Here is an 18,087-nt window from a genome sequence, read left to right as displayed (position 1 = left end):
TGACAAGGAGTATGTTTGTTTGTTTTGGTGTCCATTATGTGATGAAATCCTCTCAAGAAACCTAGGCCATAAGTACTCTTATTGTAACCCTCATTTTCCTATTCAGAGAAGTTAGGTAATCCAAGTATTTCCCTTACGTGACCCCATGGGCCCTATGTAAATCCAAAGCATCCTTTTCAGTTGAGCTCCTGAATGTTTCTGTTAGGGTTTCCTGAACACTGAGATGTAAAACTCTGAAGGTTAGTCTATTCCAGAAAACACAGAGGTGATCTGTGTTTTGGTGACAAATCAGTTCAAGAAAGTCTCATCTGTGGCCACATTCCGTTCATCACATTCTTGTGAGCTTGGATCAAAAGATCATTCCCTCTAAACTAATAAATTTTGGATACATTGTCAAAATCGAGTTTCTTACTTGTAAAGCCGAAGTCCAGGTCCTGAACTACGTCATTGTAAGGGCCCGAGCGGACCATTAGCTGGCATCTACCTTTGGCATTATCATCTCTGCTTTCACTTCAACATTCCTTGCCTGCAGGGAGCTTAAGATCTTTTTCAACAATAAGATCCATGCATGTTAAACATTCTAAAGGATAGCGAATTTGTTTATATGCCTACTATGTACAAGGCCATATATTTTGTCTTGGTCATTCAGAGACATGCAATACACAATCTCTGCTGTCAAGAGCCAGTGATTGGTGGAGAAAGCAAATTAGTACAACACAATACAATGGAAGTGAGCAGGAGTTCAAACCTCAGTCTTTCCTCTTACTACTTATGGATCTTTGGGTCCTTGGGTAAATGATTTAATTTCTTTGGCACTTTCCTGTTTTGTAAAATAAGAGCAACATTTACCTCACAGAGTTATCATGATGATTAAATAAGATTATATATATATATATGTATATATATATATAGGCCACAACAGCAGCATGTGGACATTCCTGGACCAGGGATCAAACTTGTGCTGCAGCTGTAACCAAAGTGACAGCAGTGACAACGCTGAATCTTTCTTTTTATTTTTTTGTCTTTTTGTCTTTTCTAGGGCCACACCTGCGGTATATGGAGGTTCCCATGCTGGGGATCTAATTGGAGCTGTAGCTGCCAGCCTATGTCAGAGCCACAGCAAAGCCAGATCCCAGCCGCGTCTGCAACCTACACCACAGCTCATGGCAACCCTGGATCCTTAACGCACTGAGTGAGGCCAGGGATTGAACCTGCAACCTCATGGTTCCTAGTTGGATTTGTTAAACACTGAGTCACGACGGGAACTGCAGGAAAATATTTTCATTTGACATAGCTTGAATGCTGAATAAATGGCCTTTGTTACCATGCAATTAAGTTACAGTAAAACAATAATCCACTTTCTGATTTAATTCACTTAGTATGAGAGTCTCTAGTTCCATCCATGTTGCTGCAAATGGTATTATTATTATTATTTTTTTTATGGCTGAGTAGTATTTCATTGTGCATATATACCACATCTTAACCCATTCATTTGTTAATGGACATTTAGGTAGTTTCCATGTCTTGGCTATTGTGAATAGTGCTGCAATGAACATATGGGTGCATGTATCTTTTTCAAGGAAATGTCTGTTCAGATCTTTTGCCCATTTTTCAATTGAGTTGTTGGTTTTTTTGCTGTTGAATTGTATAAGTTGCTTTTTATATTTTAGAAATTAAGCCTTTGTCAGTCGCATCTTTTGAAACTATTTTGTCCCATTCTGTAGGTTGTCTTTTTGGGTTTTGTTATGGTTTCCTTTGCTGTGCAAAAGCTTGTCAGTTTGATTAGGTCCCATATCAAATACCATATGATATCACTTATATCTGGAATCTAATATACAGCACAAATGAACCTTTCCACAGAAAAGAAACCCATGGACTTGGAGTACAGACTTGTGGTTTCCAAGGGGGAGGGGGAGGGAGAGGGATAGACTGGGTGTTTGGAGTTAATAGATGCAAACTATTGCATTTGGAGTGGATAAGCAATAGGATCCTGCTGTATAGCACAGGTAACTAGTCACTTGTGATGGAACATGATGGAGGATGATGTGAGAAAAAGTATATATATATATATATATATATATATATATATATATATATATGATTGGGTCACTTTGCTGTACAGTAGAAATTGACAGAACACTGTAAATCAGCTAAAATGGAAAAAATAAAAATCTTAAAAATAATAAATACCAAAAAAACCCAATAATTCAAATAGACTAGAGGACAGAGATGTCAAGAAGAAAACTAAAGAGTCATTTCCATCATGGCACAGAGGAAACGAATCCAACTGGGGAACCGTGGGGTTGCGGATTCTATCCCTGGCCTCGCTCAGTGGGTCAAGGATCTGGCATTGCCGTGAGCTGTGGTGTAGGTCGAAGGCGAGGCCCGTATCTGGTGTCGCTGTGGCTGTGGTGTAGGCCAGCGGCTACAGCTCTGATTAGACCCCTAGCCTGGGAACCTCCATATGCCATAGGTGTGGCCCTAAAAAGCAAAAAGCAAAAAAAAAAAAAAAGAAAACTAAAGAAATGTGGAACAAAACTGACACTGCCTGCTTCCCCTGAGGGTAAGCATGCATATCACATCCTACAGATGGGAAACAAACATGCACACGCACCACTCTGCGCACTGAAAAAAAAACAAAAACGAAACATGACAAGACCAGAGTTTAGTTCTAGATCCCAAATTAAATGAAACCTTGAGCCTTCCTGTAAATTACTGACTCTCAAGCAAAAACAATTCTATTTCTGACTTTTGTAATGCTTATATCTGAGGATATGTGGGGGGAAGCTTTACAGATAAGATAATTGTGTGAGAAATTGCTATTTTTCCCCTGTTAACAGACTGTTAACTTGGTAACTTTGTAGGTATTTTCCTTTTAATACATTTTTGTTTATTTATTCTATTTTTTTTTTGTAGTGATCAAGCCTTTTAAATATTGACCTCCTTAATAACTTTCTTGGCAATTAATTTTTTTTTTCTAAATTACTTCCTCGCTTGGTCTTCATTTGGCAGTTTTTTGTTTATTTTGGGATTTTATTTTGTTTTGTTTTTGTCTTTTAGGACCACACCCACCGCATGTGGAGGTTCCCAGGCTAGGGGTCGAATTGGAGCTGTAGCTGCCAGCCTACACCACAGACGAAGCAGCGGGGGTTCTGAGCTGAGTCTGTGACCTACACCACAGCTCAAAGCAATGCTGATCCTTAACCCACTGAGTGAGGCCAAGGATTGAACCTACGTCCTCATGGATGCTAGTCAGATTCGTTTCTGCTGAGCTACGATGGGAACTTCTTTTTTTGGAAGTTTTAGATTCCACTGAAAATTCCAGGTGGATTTTACTTATCAGATCTGAGTATACTGCATTGCCAGAGAGAGGGCTATTTTCACCTAGACATAATCTTTCTGGTTTCTGAGTTCACTCTCATCTGGCAACAGAGCTTTACTCTGACTAAATCTCCTTCTGTGTTTTTGGTACAATGTTTCCAGTTTAATGGCCAAATTGGGATGTAGTTCTGGTTTTGATTTGTGCACAACTGCTGGTGGCAGAAACATGGAATGTGACATTTATTTGTTTGTTTGTTTATGATATAACCATTTGGTCTATGCCAGATGGCAGACAGACACAGGGAATCTGGTTATGATTGGGTAGCAGAAGTCAAAGTATCTGTCTTTTTATGTTTGGTTTTTTAAAATTGTTTGTTGGTTTATCTTTCTGTTTGTTTGTCCTGGCACTCTGTGTTGTTTGTCTTGTCTGTAGGTCATTACGAATTAAAGAACTGAAAATATTTTATGTCTTTCAATAGAAAACAGCTTTTTGAGGTTTGGAACTGCTATAACCAACTGGTGAGTGTTGTGCTCTGTTTCCCCTCAACCCTTGGCTGACGTTAGAGCATTACAGCTACTGGTTTTCTGTCTGTGTGTGAATGAAAAAGACTTTTTCTTTCCTTGCAAAAGAAAGGTGGCTACGAGTCTGAATTGCCTGTTCTGTGGTCAGCGCAACGCCCAAGGCCAAGGGGAAGACCCGGAGGCAGAAGTTTTGTTGCAATATTAACCTGAAGCGCCTGAACAGGAATGCTCCACGGAGGGATCCAGTGCTCCCACATCCATTACGCCTGGGACCAAACCAAATCGGTGCGGCAGAACCTGGCCGAGATGGGTTTGACTATGGACCCCAACAGGGCAGTGCCCCTTATTAAGAGAAAGGTAAAAGCCATGGAGGTGGACGGAGAGGAGAGGCTGAAGGAGCTTGTGTGGAAGCCCTATGTGCTCAATGACCTAGAGGGAGAAGCCAGCCTTCCAGAAAAGAAAGGAAATATGCTGTCTCGGGACCTCATTAACTGCGTTTGCTATATGGTGGAGAACCATGGAGAGGACTACAAGGCTATGGCGCTGGAGGAGAAGAATTACTAAGACACCACAAAACAGATTCAAAATAAGATCAACGTCTATAAGTGTTTTTACCCAGCAAAGTGGCAAGCCTTTGTTGATTCTTTACAGAAGAATAAGATGGAAGTTGATTGACTGGCTTACCCCTGCCCCAGGTTGAGTCTTCCTCCTGGACCAGAGAAGTTGGAGCCAGAGTTTATTAAAGCAAGGAGGGGTATGCAGCTCCAGATGAGGCTGACCAGACCTCATGGGATCAAAACGTTACATGCACACATATACACACACAGTCTCTCTCACACTTCCCTTTGGGGAAGGTACTGTCTCCCAGAGGCTCCCATTTCTGTTCTTTTGGGGGCTCTGGGAAAAGCCAGAACTTGCTGTCCTCAGAGTGAGTAGTTTGGTTGCATGTAGTCTATAGACAATAAAATATTGTATTTTACGTCTCAAAAAAGAAAAAAAAGGAAGATAGCTTGTCTTTAAAAAGTTAATTTATATTTCTGTATCTGTGGCCACCTAATCTCTCTCTGAAAACTATTAGAAATCAATTGGCCATAAAAATCTGTCATTTGCTTGTGATCAGAAAGATCACCATCAAAAGGGAGAAAATGTATACAATGAAAAAAGTGGATTTTTTGGGGGGGGATTTTTAAGGCCGCACTTGTGGCATACGGAAGTTCCCAGGCTAGGGGTCTAATCAGAGCCTCAGCAACTTGGGATCTAAACCTCATGTGAGATCTACATGACAGCTTATGGCAACGCTGGATCCTTAACCCACTGGACAATGTGTTTCTTCCATTGGCTGATTTTGGTCCATATCCTTTCCCTGTAATAAATTGTAACCATAAGTATAACAATTTTCAATAAATTCTGTGAGCCCTTTTAGTAAACCATCAGATCTTAGAGTGGTTTGGAGAACTCTCTAAATTTACAGTTAGTGTCAGAAGTGAGGGCAGTCTTATGGAGGACTATGTGCTCTCTAAACATGACAGTTGGCTCTAAACTCTTTGGTTTGGCTAACTCCAGGCATATGGATTTAGAACAAAGAAAAGAGAATGTTAAAATGGATATACTTTAACAATATGTGGTTGTTACTATATGCAACTATACTCCAAAAAAATGGAAAATCTTGAAGTTCCCATTGTGGCTCAGTGGTTAGCAAGTCCGACTAGGAACCATGAGGTTGTAGGTTCGATCCCTGGCCTTGCTCAGTGGGTTAAGGATCCAGCGTTGCTGTCAGCTGTGGTGTAGGTCACATATTTGGCTCGGATCCTGCGTTGCTGTGGCTCTGGCGTAGGCCGGCAGCTACAGCTCCGATTCGACCCCTAGCCTGGGAACCCCCATATGCCGTGGGAGCAGCCCCAGAAAAGGAAAAAACAAAAACAAAAACAAAAACAAAAAAATGGAAAACCTAGAAGAAATGGACAAATTCTTAGAAAAGTACAATCTTCCAAGACTAAACCAAGATGAAATAGAAAAGATGAACGAACCAATCACAAGAACTGAAATTGAAGCTGTGATTTAAAAACTTCCAACAGACAAAAGCCCAGGACCAGATGGCATCACAGGCGAATTCTATCAAACGTTTAGAGAAGAGCTAACACCTATCCTTCTGAATCTATTCCAGAAAACCACAGAGGAAGGGACACTCCCAAACTCATTCTATGAGGCCACCATCACCCTGATACCAAAACCAGACAAAGACACCACAAAAAAAGAAAACTACAGGCCAATTTCACTGATGAACATCGAGGCAAAAATCCTCAACAAAATACTAGCAAACCACATCCAACAATACATTCAAAGGATTGTACATCATGATCAAGTGGGATTTATCCCAGGGATGCAAGGGTTCTTCCATATCTATAAATCCATCAGTGTGATACACCACATTAACAAACTGAAGAATAAAAACCATATGATCCTCTCAATAGATGCGGAAAAAGCTTTTGAAAAAATCCAACACCCATTTCTGATAAAAACCCTTCAGAAAGTGAGCATAACTGGAACCTACCTCAGCATGATAAAGGCCACATATGACAAACCCAGTGCTATCATCATTCTCAATGGTGAAGAGCTGAAAGAATTCCTGCTGAGACCAGGGACAAGACAAGGATGTCTGCTCTCACCACTACTATTCAACATAGTTTTGGAAGTCCTGGCCACAGCAATCAGAGAATTAAAAGAAATAAAAGGAATCCAAATTGGAAAGGAAGAAGTAAAACTATCCCTATTTGCAGATGACATGATCTTATACCTAGAGAATCCTAAAGACTCTACCAGAAAACTGTTAGAGCTCATCCACGAATTTGGCAAAGTCGCAGGATACAAAATCAATACACAGAAATCGACAGCATTTCTATATACTAACAATGAAAAAGCAGAAAAAGAAATTAGGGAAGCAATCCTGTTTACCATCGCATCCAAAAGAATAAAATACCTAGGAGTAAACCTACCTAAAGAAACAAAAGACCTGTACTCTGAAAACTACAAGCCACTGATGAAAGAAATCAAAGACGACACAAATAGATGGAAAAACATACCATGCTCATGGATTGGAAGAGTCAATATTATCAAAATGACTATACTACCCAAGGCAATCTACAGATTCAATGCAATCCCTATCAAAATTACCAGGGACATTTTTCACAGAACTAGAACAAGATATTTTAAAGTTTGTTTGGAAATGCAAAAGACCCAGAATAGCCAAAGACATCCTGAAAAAGAAAAATGGAGCTGGAGGAATCAGGCTCCCGGACTTCAGACTATACTACAAAGCAACAGTCATCAAAACCATATGGTACTGGCACAAAGACAGAAATACAGATCAGTGGAACAGGATAGAAAGCCCAGAATTAAACCCACGCACCTACAGCCAACTAATCTATGACAAAGGAGGCAAGGATATACAATGGAGAAAAGACAGATTGTTCAATAAGTGGTGCTGGGAAAACTGGACAGCCACATGGAAAAGAATGAAATTAGGACACTCCCTAACACCATACACAAAAATAAACTCCAAATGGATTAAAGACCTAGATATAAGATCAGACACTATCAAACTCCTAGAGGAAAACAAAGGCCAAACACTCTCTGACATAAACGACAGCAACATCTTCTCAGATCCACCTCTTAGAGTGATGTTGGTAAAAACAAAAATAAACAAATGGGACTTAAACTTAAAAGTTTCTGCACATCAAAGGAAACCCTAAACAAAACCAAAAGACAACCCACAGAATGGGAGAAAATCTTTGCAAATGAAGCGACTGACAAGGGATTAATCTCCAAAATTTATAAACACCTCATACAGCTTAATAGCAAAAAAACAAACAACCCTATCAAAAAATGGGCAGAAGATCTAAACAAATAATTCTCCAAAGAAGACATACAGATGGCCAAGAAACACATGAAAAGATGTTCAATATCACTCATTATTAGAGAAATGCAAATCATTTCACTATGAGGTATCACCTTACACCAGCCAGAATGGCCATCATCCAAAAGTCTACAAACAATAAGTGCTGGAGAGGGTGTGGAGAAAAAGGAACACTAGTCCACTGTTGGTGGGATTGTACATTGGTGCAACCACTGTGGAAAACAGTGTGGAGATTCCTCAGAAAACTAAAAAGGGAATTAACATTTGATCCAGCAATCCCACTCCTGGGCATCTATCTACAGAAAACCACGACTGGCAAAGACACAGGTACTCCAATGTTCATTGCAGCACTATTTGCAATAGCCAAGACATGGAAACAACCTAAATGTCCATCGACAGAGGAGTGGATCAAGAAGAAGTGGTACATATACACAATGGAATATTACTCAGCCATTAAAAGGAAAGAAATACCGGCATTATTAGCAACATGGATGGACCTAGAAATTATCATGCTACATGAAGTTAGCCATACAATGAGACACCAACATCAAAAGCTGTCACTGACATGTGGAATCTAAAAAAAGGACACAATGAACTTCTTTGCAGAACAGATACTGACTCACAGACTTTGAAAAACTTATGGTTTTCAAATGAGACAGGTTGTGGGGTGGGGGAATGTGCTGGGGTTGTGGGATGGAAATCCCATAAAATTGGATTGTGGTGATCATTGTACAAGTATAAATGTAATAAATTCATTGAGTAATAAAAAAAGTTATAAAAGAAACCCAACATGTGGATGAGCCTGACTGTGTGATATAATGGAAATCTAAATAGAGCAGGACTTATTGTTTATGACTTGTCTGGAGCTTCATGATCTCCTGAGAAATCTAAAAGTTTCTGGAAGCATGACTTTTTCTCTCTCCTTTCTCTAAGGGAGAAAGAAAAGTCCCATAGAATATACAAATGAACTGAGTCAAGGTGTGAGGGAAAAACTCCATGTGTAGACAAAGTACTAATACATCCTAAAGAAGTGCCCCTAGATTAATCCATAATCTGATTGAACAAATATTACCAAACAGTGCGTAATGACTCAAGGAGAGATCTAATTACAAAATTCTTCAGAAATCCCTAACTTGCCCAGAATTTAAATTTTAAATAAGATTCTACCTTTGTTTGAGTGTGAAATATTGTCTGAGTAAATATATTGATATACTTTTGCCTATCTCCAGGAAAAAAGTAATAAAAATTATCTCAAGTTTAACAGAGCTCCTATATTGTCTCTTCTGGTAAGTTTTTTTTTTAATATTTTAATGCAGTACTTTATTTTTTTAAATTACTCAATGAATTTGTTACATTTATAGTTGTACAATGATCATCATAATCTTATTTTATAGGCTTTCCATATCACAACCCCAGCGCATTCCCCCACCCCCCAACCTGTCTCCTTTGGAAACCATAAGTTTTTCAAAGTCTGTGAGTCAGTATCTGTTCTGTAAAGAAGCTCATTGTGTCCTTTTTTCAGATTCTACATGTCAATGATAGCATTTGATGTGTCTCATTATCTGACTGACTTCACTTAGCAAAAATATGGAACGCTTCACGAATTTGCCTGTCATCCTTGCACAGGGGCCATGCTAATCTCTGTATCGTTCCAATTTTAGTGTATGTGTTTCAGAAGCGAGGCCTGGTAAGTTTTTAAATTATGATCTTTTTCAAATTCAAACAAATACAAAATAATACAACTGTTCAAATGTCTTTTACATCTAACCCTTGTTTGGAGTTTCCTAGACAGCAGTATACAATCACAAAGAAGTTTTCTTGGGAATTCCTGTTGAGGTGCAGCAGGTTAAGGATCTCTATGGCAGCTCGGGTTGCAGCTGGGGCTTGGATTTGATCCCTGCCAGGGAATGTCCATATGCCTCAGGTGTGGCCAAAAACAAAAAAAGTTCTCTTTCACCTGATAAAAGGAGATGATGCCAATTATAATTAAATATGTTTGGCATTCTCCAGATATTTAATTATTTCTTTCTTTCTTTTTTTTTGTCTTTTGCCATTTCTTGGGCCGCTCCTACGGCATATGGAGGTTCCCAGGCTAGGGGTCTAATCGGAGCTGTAGCCACTAGCCTATGCCAGAGCCACAGCAATGCGGGATCCGAGCTGCGTCTGCGACCTACACCACAGCTCACGGCAATGCTGGATCGTTAACCCACTGAGCAAGGGCAGGGATCGAACCCGCAACCTCATGGTTCCTAGTCGGATTCGTGAACCACTGCTCCATGATGGGAACTCCCAGATATTTAATTATTTCAACATTACTATCAAAGTTCTCTTACTTCTCAAGCTCAAAATTGGAGAACTGCTAAATAAAAAAGAAAAGCTCATCTTTTATAAGTATGTAAAATCAAAATAATATCAATTATTGGTATGATTATGATTCAGTAATTCCGTACTTTTAAGGTTATCTAGAAACACACTTATACAAAGACAGTGTATTAGTTTCCTATTGTTGCTGTAACAAATTACCACAAATTTAGTGGCTTAAAACAATACAAATTTCTTATAGTTTCAGAAGTCCAAAATGGGCTAAAATCAGAGTGTCAGCAGGGCGTCTAGAGTTCGAAGACTCCAGGGAGGAATCTATTTCCTTGCCTTTTCCAGCTTCTAGAGGTTTCCTACATTCATGGTCCTACTTCAATTGTCACATCTCTCGGATCCTGACTCTCTTGCCTCCCTCTTATTTACAGGGATTGTTGTGATAGTATTGGGCCCATCTGGAAAATTCAGCATAACTTCCCCATCTCAGGATGCATAGGAGTTCCCTGGTGGCTCAACAGATTAAGGACCTGGCATTGTCACTGCTGTGGCTCTGGTTACATTTGTGTTGCAGGTTTGATCCCTGGCCTGGGAACTTCCATGTGCTGAGGGCATGGCCAGGAGGTGTGCGTGTGTGGGGAAGATGCTTAACTTAATCACATCTGTGAAGTCCTTTTTGCCCTGTACATTCACAGGTTCTGGAGGTTAGAAATAGACATTTGGGAGAGGGGCATTATTTTTCCCCCACCACAGACAAGCATTTTATCTGTCAACAGATTGTTTACTCTTTTTAAAAGAAGAGTGATTTTATTTCCAGGTATCTAGAAATAATATAGTAACTTAAGAAAATATCCATTTTTTTAAAAAAAGCACTGCATTCTGAAGTATATAGGAGTGAGACGACATGTCTGGGTTGCCTTAAGAGAATTCAGCAGAGAAAGAAAGAAGGTGAGAGAGGGGGACAGGAAGGAACTGTTCAAATTCTTGATGATGTTTGAGACTGGATGATATACATTTGGGGAAGAGAAAAGGTGACCGAAGGAGCTATCATTTGAGTCCTGCTAAATATAGAGGAATGATACAAGGGAAGTGAACTAGGAAGGAGATAGGACTGTCTCCTATAGTCAGGGAGTGTAGGTTTTTTTTTTTTTTTTTTTTCCTTTTTTTAGGGCTATACCTGAGACATAAGGAGGTTCCCAGGCTAGGGGTTGAATCAGAGCTACAGCTGCCAGCCTTTGCCACAGCCACAGCAACGCCAGATCCGAGGAGCGTCTGTGACCTACACCACAACCCTGGATCCTTAACCCACTGAGCGAGGCCAGGGATTGAACCTGCAACCTTGTTTCCACAGACTGTTTCCACTGCGCCACAATGGGAACTCCAGGGAGTGCAGTTTTATATTAATCATTTTTTTTTCTTTTCTTTTTTTTTTTTTGGCTGTGGCATGCAGTGGTTTGATGTGGCATCTCAGTTCCCAGATATGGAATGCAGGCCAGAGCACTGAAAGTGCTAAATCCTACCCATTAGACCACCAGGGAACTCCCAATATGAATCACTTTTTAAAAATGTTCTATATTTCATTTACTTATTTTTATGGCTGCACCTGTGGCATATGGAAGTTCCCAGGCCAGGGATCAAATCCAAGCCACAGAAGTGAACGATGCTGCAACTGTGGCAATGCTGGATCCTTAATCCACTGTGCTATAGTGGGAATACCAAAATGTTCTATATTTTATGATGCTTTGACACCTTAAGGGCCCAGGGAGGGATTATCTCTAATTCCTAGAGATAGTGAAGAATTTGCCTGGGAACAGGCCTTTACATATGTCTGTCGGCATATGCAAGTCAACCAATCCTGAGTTCACGCTTCCACTCACCTCCTTCTTTCAGGCTTTTGCAGTTTAGGATGCTATCTTCCTGCCCTATACCACCCCAGGATGAAGCACCTAGGGACCACCAGAATCAAACTATTCAATCCTTTTTTTTTTTTTTTTTTTTTTTTTTTTTTTTTTTTTTTTGCTTTTCAGGGCCACCCTCGTGACATGTTGAAGTTCCCAGGCTAGGGGTTGAATTGGAGCTACAGATGCTGGTCTTCGCCACAGCCACAGCAATGAGGGATCTAAGCTCCATCTGTGACCTACACCACAGCTCATGGCAACGCTGGATCCTTAACCCACTGATCGAGGTCAGGTATTGAACCCGCATCTTCATGTATACCAGTTGGATTTGTTTTCGGAACTCCTCGAATTATCCAATCCTAAACCTGCTCACCTTACATACCCTGCCTCATTCCTTCCTTCCTATGAAAAACACAATAAAGTCTTCACAGTTTCCCCTTACTCCCTGGCCTCATGGTGCTTCTCCAAGTGGCTCTGTGTGGTGTACCATACCTCTTGCTTCTAGGGATCTTCGAGGATAAAACCTTCTTCCTTTGGGAAAGTCATTTCCATGTCTGCATGTCTTAGTGACTAAAACATTTCCTGAGCATATTTTAAAACAAGAATGTCCCTCTCAAGATAAAACCATATGAAGAGTTAGAAGAATACTATAGAGTGTAAGCTTGGGGAGAAGAGATGCTTTATCTTTTTTGTTCACTACTTGAAGTGGAATACTACTGTAAAGAAATATCAGAGTTCCCGTTGTGGTGCAGCGGAAATGACTCCAACTAGGAGCCATGAGGCTGTGGGTTCGATCCCTGGCCTTGTTCAGTGGGTCAAGGATCCAGCAGATGCTCCTTGGATCTGGCGTTGCTGTGGCTGTGGCATAGGCTGGCGGCTACAGCTCCGATTAGACCTCTAGCCTGGGAACCTCCGTATGCCATGGGTGTGGCCCTAAAAAGACAAAAAGACACACACACACAAATCTATGTATCTATGTGGCATTTATAGAGCAGGTGGGTAGTGGGCTGCAATGAACCTAGTGTCACTGGCTGAAAAGATGATTAACCATAAGATGCAGAGGCAAAACATTTGACAAAATTGTTGCCTGAGATTATCTGAGCAGCAGACCATGTGTCTACTGAGTCCTGGGGGATGGGAATAGAAAATAGAAACTTAATAAAGGTTATTTTTAGCAGTAGCAAGATATTATAAGAAAGAGATGAAATCAGGAAAGAATTCCCACATGGGATTGTAAGAAATAGAAGAGAATAGAGTCTAAAATTTGGGGTCTTTCAGGTAAAAACTCTGGCTGCTTCTTGACCTCAATAATAAGAGACAAGAAAGGCTTTAAGGAGTTCCCAGGTGGCACAGCTGGTTAAGGATCTGGTGTTGTCACTGCTGTGGCTGTGGTGCAGGTTCAAGCCCTGGCCTGGGAACTTCTGCATGTCTTGGTGCAGACCAAAAAAAAAAAAAAAAAAAAAAAAAAGAAAGAAAAGAAAGGCTTTGAGGTTTTCTTTTCTTCTTCCTCTATCCCCTTCATTTTTATCTTTCTTTTTCCTCTCTTTTCCTTCCTGAACTACTCCATTCAAGTCATTGAGTGGAGTTGAGAAACTGTTAATCTGGTGTCACCTAAACAGGAATGTCAGAGCTTGGGGTGAGAATGGTGTCCTGTGGAAGGGAGACTTAGCAAGGGGTGTCAGAACTTGGGCAGGGAAAGGAAACATTCATGTGGATGGCTGCCCAGCACAGGATATTAGAGCTTGAGTGGAGTGAGGGCATCCCTGTGGGATAGCAGCCTGGGGTGAGGCATCAGAACCACCAGAGGGGTAGACCTACCCCATAAAAGGACACCTTCACAGTATTTACCTAGTGGGATTTCAGAATTGCTATGACCCAACAGTTTTTCCTTGTTCTGAATGGGAATGTTTTTCCATCTTCCTGTGGCTGTGTCTGGGCAGATTACTTGATTACTTTTTTTTGGACATGCCTGGAACATGTGGAAGTTCCCAGGTCAGGGACTAAACCCAAGTCACAGCAGTGACCCAAGCCACTATGGTGACAAAGCCAGATACTAACATGCTGCACCATAAGAGAACTTCAGATTACTTGTATTTTAGTTCATAGGTCACCAGGCCATAGAGAGTCATATCTGAGCCTGATGAAAACTGGAGAGTTCAGACTTTGAGCTGGATGTATTTACTGGGTGGGACTTTGGGATTCTCTTTGCAGATGGAGAAAGCATTTTCTGTTTTGTCTTTTCTAGGGCCGCACACGTGGCATATGGAGGTTCCCAGGCTAGGGGTCCAATTGGAGCTGTAGCCACTGGCCTACAACAGAGCCAGAGCAAAGCAGGATCTGAGCCACGTCTGTGACCTACACCACAGCTCACAGCAACGCCAGATCCTTAACCCTCTGAGTGAGGCCAGGGATCGAACTTGCAACCTCATGGTTAGTAGTCAAAGTTGTTAACCACTGAGCCACGACGGGAACTCTGAGAAAGCATTTTCTATACAAAGGAAAAATAGTGAATAGAATACATGGTGAGAAAAAGAGCTAATTGTGCCACAGGCTTGCCAGAGGGTCAGCAATCTCTTTTTCTTCCATTGAGTCATAAGAAAACTATATATTCTAGACTCATTTGGTTGAGGACATGTGACTGGGTTCTAGCCAACAGGATAAGAGTTGAAGTTCTATTTCTAGGCCTGCCTCATTCTTTCTTTTGGAACATGCGAATGCAGAGGATCCAGTTCAGGACTCTGAGAAGACCCTGCAACTAAGATTGGTAAACTATGGCCCATGGGTTAAATCTAGCCCACCATATGTTTTTGTAAATAAAGGTTGATTGGAACACACCCACGCCCATTCACTTATACATTATCTATGGCTGTTTTCATGCCACAATGGTAGCATTGAGTAGTTGTGACAATACATCCCACAAAGCCTAAAATATTTGCTATCTGTCCCATTATAGAAAATATTCACAGGAGCTCCTGTTGTGGCTCAGTGGTAACGAACCCAACTAGTATCCATGAGGTTGCACGTTTGATCCCTGGCCTTACTTAGTGGGTTAAGGATTCAGTGTTGCCATGAGCTGTGGTGTAGGTCACAGACAAGGCTCGGATCCCATGTTGCTGTGGCTGTGGTGTAGGCTGGCAGCTGAAGCTCCGATTTGGCCTCTAGCCTGGAAACCTCCATGTGAGGGTGTGGCCCTAAATTAAAAAAAAAGAAAAAAGAAAATATTTGGGGATCCCTGCCTGAGAAGATGGTGCCACCACTAGATGATTGGAGACAGAATCCTTAAATCAAAATATACTTGCTGAATACTCAATTTAGTCTGTGATGTGAATGAAAAATAAAGCTTCATTTTGTTAAGACATTGAGATCTTTGAGTTATTTGTTAGTAGCTAGTTACCTTATTACTAAAATACTGCTCTCACTGGTACCCAGAACAGTGCCTGGCTCATGGCAGGAACTAAGTAATTATTATTGTTTGTTTGTTTGTTTGTTTGTCTTTTTGCCATTTCTTGGGCCACTCCCTCGGCATATGGAGGTTCCCAGGCTAGGGGTCCAATCGGAGCTGTAGCCACCGGCCTGCGCCAGAGCCACAGCAACGCAGGATCCAAGCCTCGTCTGTGACCTACACCACAGCTCATGGCAATGCTGGATCGTTAACCCACTGAGCAGGGCCAGGGATCGAACCCGCAACCTCATGGTTCCTAGTTGGATTCGTTAACCACTGTGCCACGACGGGAACTCCAAGTAATTATTTTTTTACAAAAGCAGTATATTCATGGAGTTCCCATCGTGGCGCAGTGGAAACGAACCTGACTAGGAACCACGATGTTTTGGGTTTGATCCCTGGCCTTGCTCAGTGGGTTAAGGATCTGGCATTGCCGTGAGCTGTGGTGTAGGTCGCAGATGCCCCTTCGATCCTGTGTTGCTGTGGCTGTGGAATAGGCTGGCGCCACAGCTCTGATTCAAACCCTAGCCTAGGAACCTCCATATGCTGCAAGTGTAGTCCTCAAAAGCGGGGTGGGGGGGGTGGGGGGAATGAATATGTTCATGTTTTAACAAAGAATCAAAATGTAACCCCCCAAAGTAACAGAATTTGGAAGTCCCTGTAATCCTTCATTGATAAAGTACCATTATTTGGGAATTTCCACCATAGCTCAACAGGTTAAGAACCTGACCTAGTGTCCATGAGGATGTGGGTTTGATCCATGGCCTCACTCAGTAGGTTAAGGATCCAGCATTGCCGCAAGTTGTGGCGTTAAGCCTGCAGCTGCAGCTCTGATTTGACCCCTAGCCTGGGCACTTTCACATGCCAAAGGCAAGGCCTTAAAAAAAAAAGAGTTTGATGTATATGATTGTACACTTTGTGTGTATATGATTACACACATATATCAGGTAACTTGGCATAGTGGGTTAATATGATGGATGCCAGAACCAGACTGCCTGGGTTCAATTTCCAGCTTTTCGTCTATGAGATCTTGGGCAAGTTAACTTGACCCATTGGTTCCCCATTTTGTTCATTTGCAAACAGTGTAATCTCATAGGGTCATTCTGAAGATTAAATGAAATAATTTATATACTTTGCTTAGGTCAGGGTCTTAACGAATGGCAAGTGTTTGCTATTATTAGTAATAGTACTACTTTAGTAGCAGGTTTTTTTCCCTACAGAAATGGAAATCGTAATAAACATACAAGTTTGTTTTTTTTTTTTTAAACACTAAATATACCTTGGACTTTTTTCCTCCTTACTTTTAAGAGCTGCATTTGAGGCATATGGAGTTCCCAGGCTAGGGGTTGAATCAGAGCCTATGCCACAGCCATAGCAATGCAGGATTCAAGCCCTATCTGCGAACTACACCACAGCTCAAGGCAATGCTGGATTCTTAACACACTGAGCAAGACCAAGGATCGAACCCACATCCTCATGGGTATTTGTTGGTTCATTACTGCTGAGCCACAATGGGAACTTCATAGCTTGGACATTTTTTTTTTTTTTTTGCTATTTCTTGGGCCGCTCCCGCGGCATATGGAGGTTCCCAGGCTAGGGGTCTAATCGGAGCTGTAGCCACCGGCCTACGCCAGAGCCACAGCAACTCGGGATCTGAGCCGCGTCTGCAACCTACACCACAGCTCACGGCAACGCCGGATTGTTAACCCACTGAGCAAGGGCAGGGACCGAACCTGCAACCTCATGGTTCCTAGTCGGATTCGTTAACCACTGTGCCACGACGGGAACTCCGCTTGGACATTTTTAACATGTCAATACCTATAGATTAATCTAATTTAAAAAAATGAGGGCATATAATTCTATTCTAAGGATGTAGTATAATTTATCTCATTCCCAATTGATAGACATAGAATTGAAAACAGTTTTTTAGCTATCACCACAATGCTACAAAGAACTTCTTTGAATATATATCCTATAAACAATCATGTCAGCATTACTAAAGGATAAATTCCTAGACTAGGAATTGCCACATCAAAGTTAGGTATGTAGGAGTTCTCTTCGTGGCTCAGTGGTTAATGAACCCAACCAGGATCCATGAGGAAGTGGGTTCGATCCCTGGCCTCAGTCAGTGAGTTAAGGACCTGGCATTGCCATGAGCTGTGGTATAGGTCGAAGATGTGGCTTAGATCTGGCATTGCTGTGATGTATGCCGGCAGCTGCAGCTCCAATTTGACCCCTGGTCTGGGAACTTCCATATGCCACAAGTGCGGCCCTAAAAAGCAAAAAAAAAAAAAGTATGTATAAAATATAGATGGATATTGTCAATTTGTCCTGCAATAAAACCATCATTTATACTCCTACCATCCATGATTGAAAGTATTCATTTTCCAACCCTCAGCAATACTGGGTATTATCTCATTTTAATCTTTGTGAAACAGGTAGGTGAAAGATTGTATCTCTCGCTCTTTTTTTTTTTTGGTCTTGTTTTTAGGGCCTTACCCACAGCAAATGGAAGATCCCAGGCTAAGGGTAGAATCCGAGCTACAGCTGCCACCCTACACCATAGCCACAGCAATGGGGGATCCAAGCCTCGTCTGCAACCTACACCACAGTCCACAGCAACACTGGATCCTTAATCCAGAGTGAGGCCAGATATCGAACCCACGACCTCATGGATA

General features: G+C 41.4%; 2 pseudogenes; one reads left to right on the top strand and one right to left on the bottom strand.

Moving 5' to 3' along the window:
- Positions 1-771: 771 nt before the first annotated feature.
- LOC102158706 (nucleolar protein 16 pseudogene) lies at positions 772-4,658 on the top strand (annotated as a pseudogene).
- Positions 4,659-9,337: 4,679 nt separating this feature from the next.
- LOC146396088 (U6 spliceosomal RNA) lies at positions 9,338-9,437 on the bottom strand (annotated as a pseudogene).
- Between the last annotated feature and the right edge of the window lie 8,650 nt (positions 9,438-18,087).

This window comes from Sus scrofa, chromosome 15, assembly GCF_054392235.1.
Source record: "Sus scrofa isolate SSC_HxYL_T2T_F1_AM1 chromosome 15, Sscrofa_HxYL_maternal_Yorkshire_Landrace_v2.0, whole genome shotgun sequence".
NCBI classification, from domain to species: Eukaryota; Metazoa; Chordata; class Mammalia; order Artiodactyla; family Suidae; genus Sus; species Sus scrofa.
This window is presented reverse-complemented; position numbering and strand designations above follow the sequence as displayed.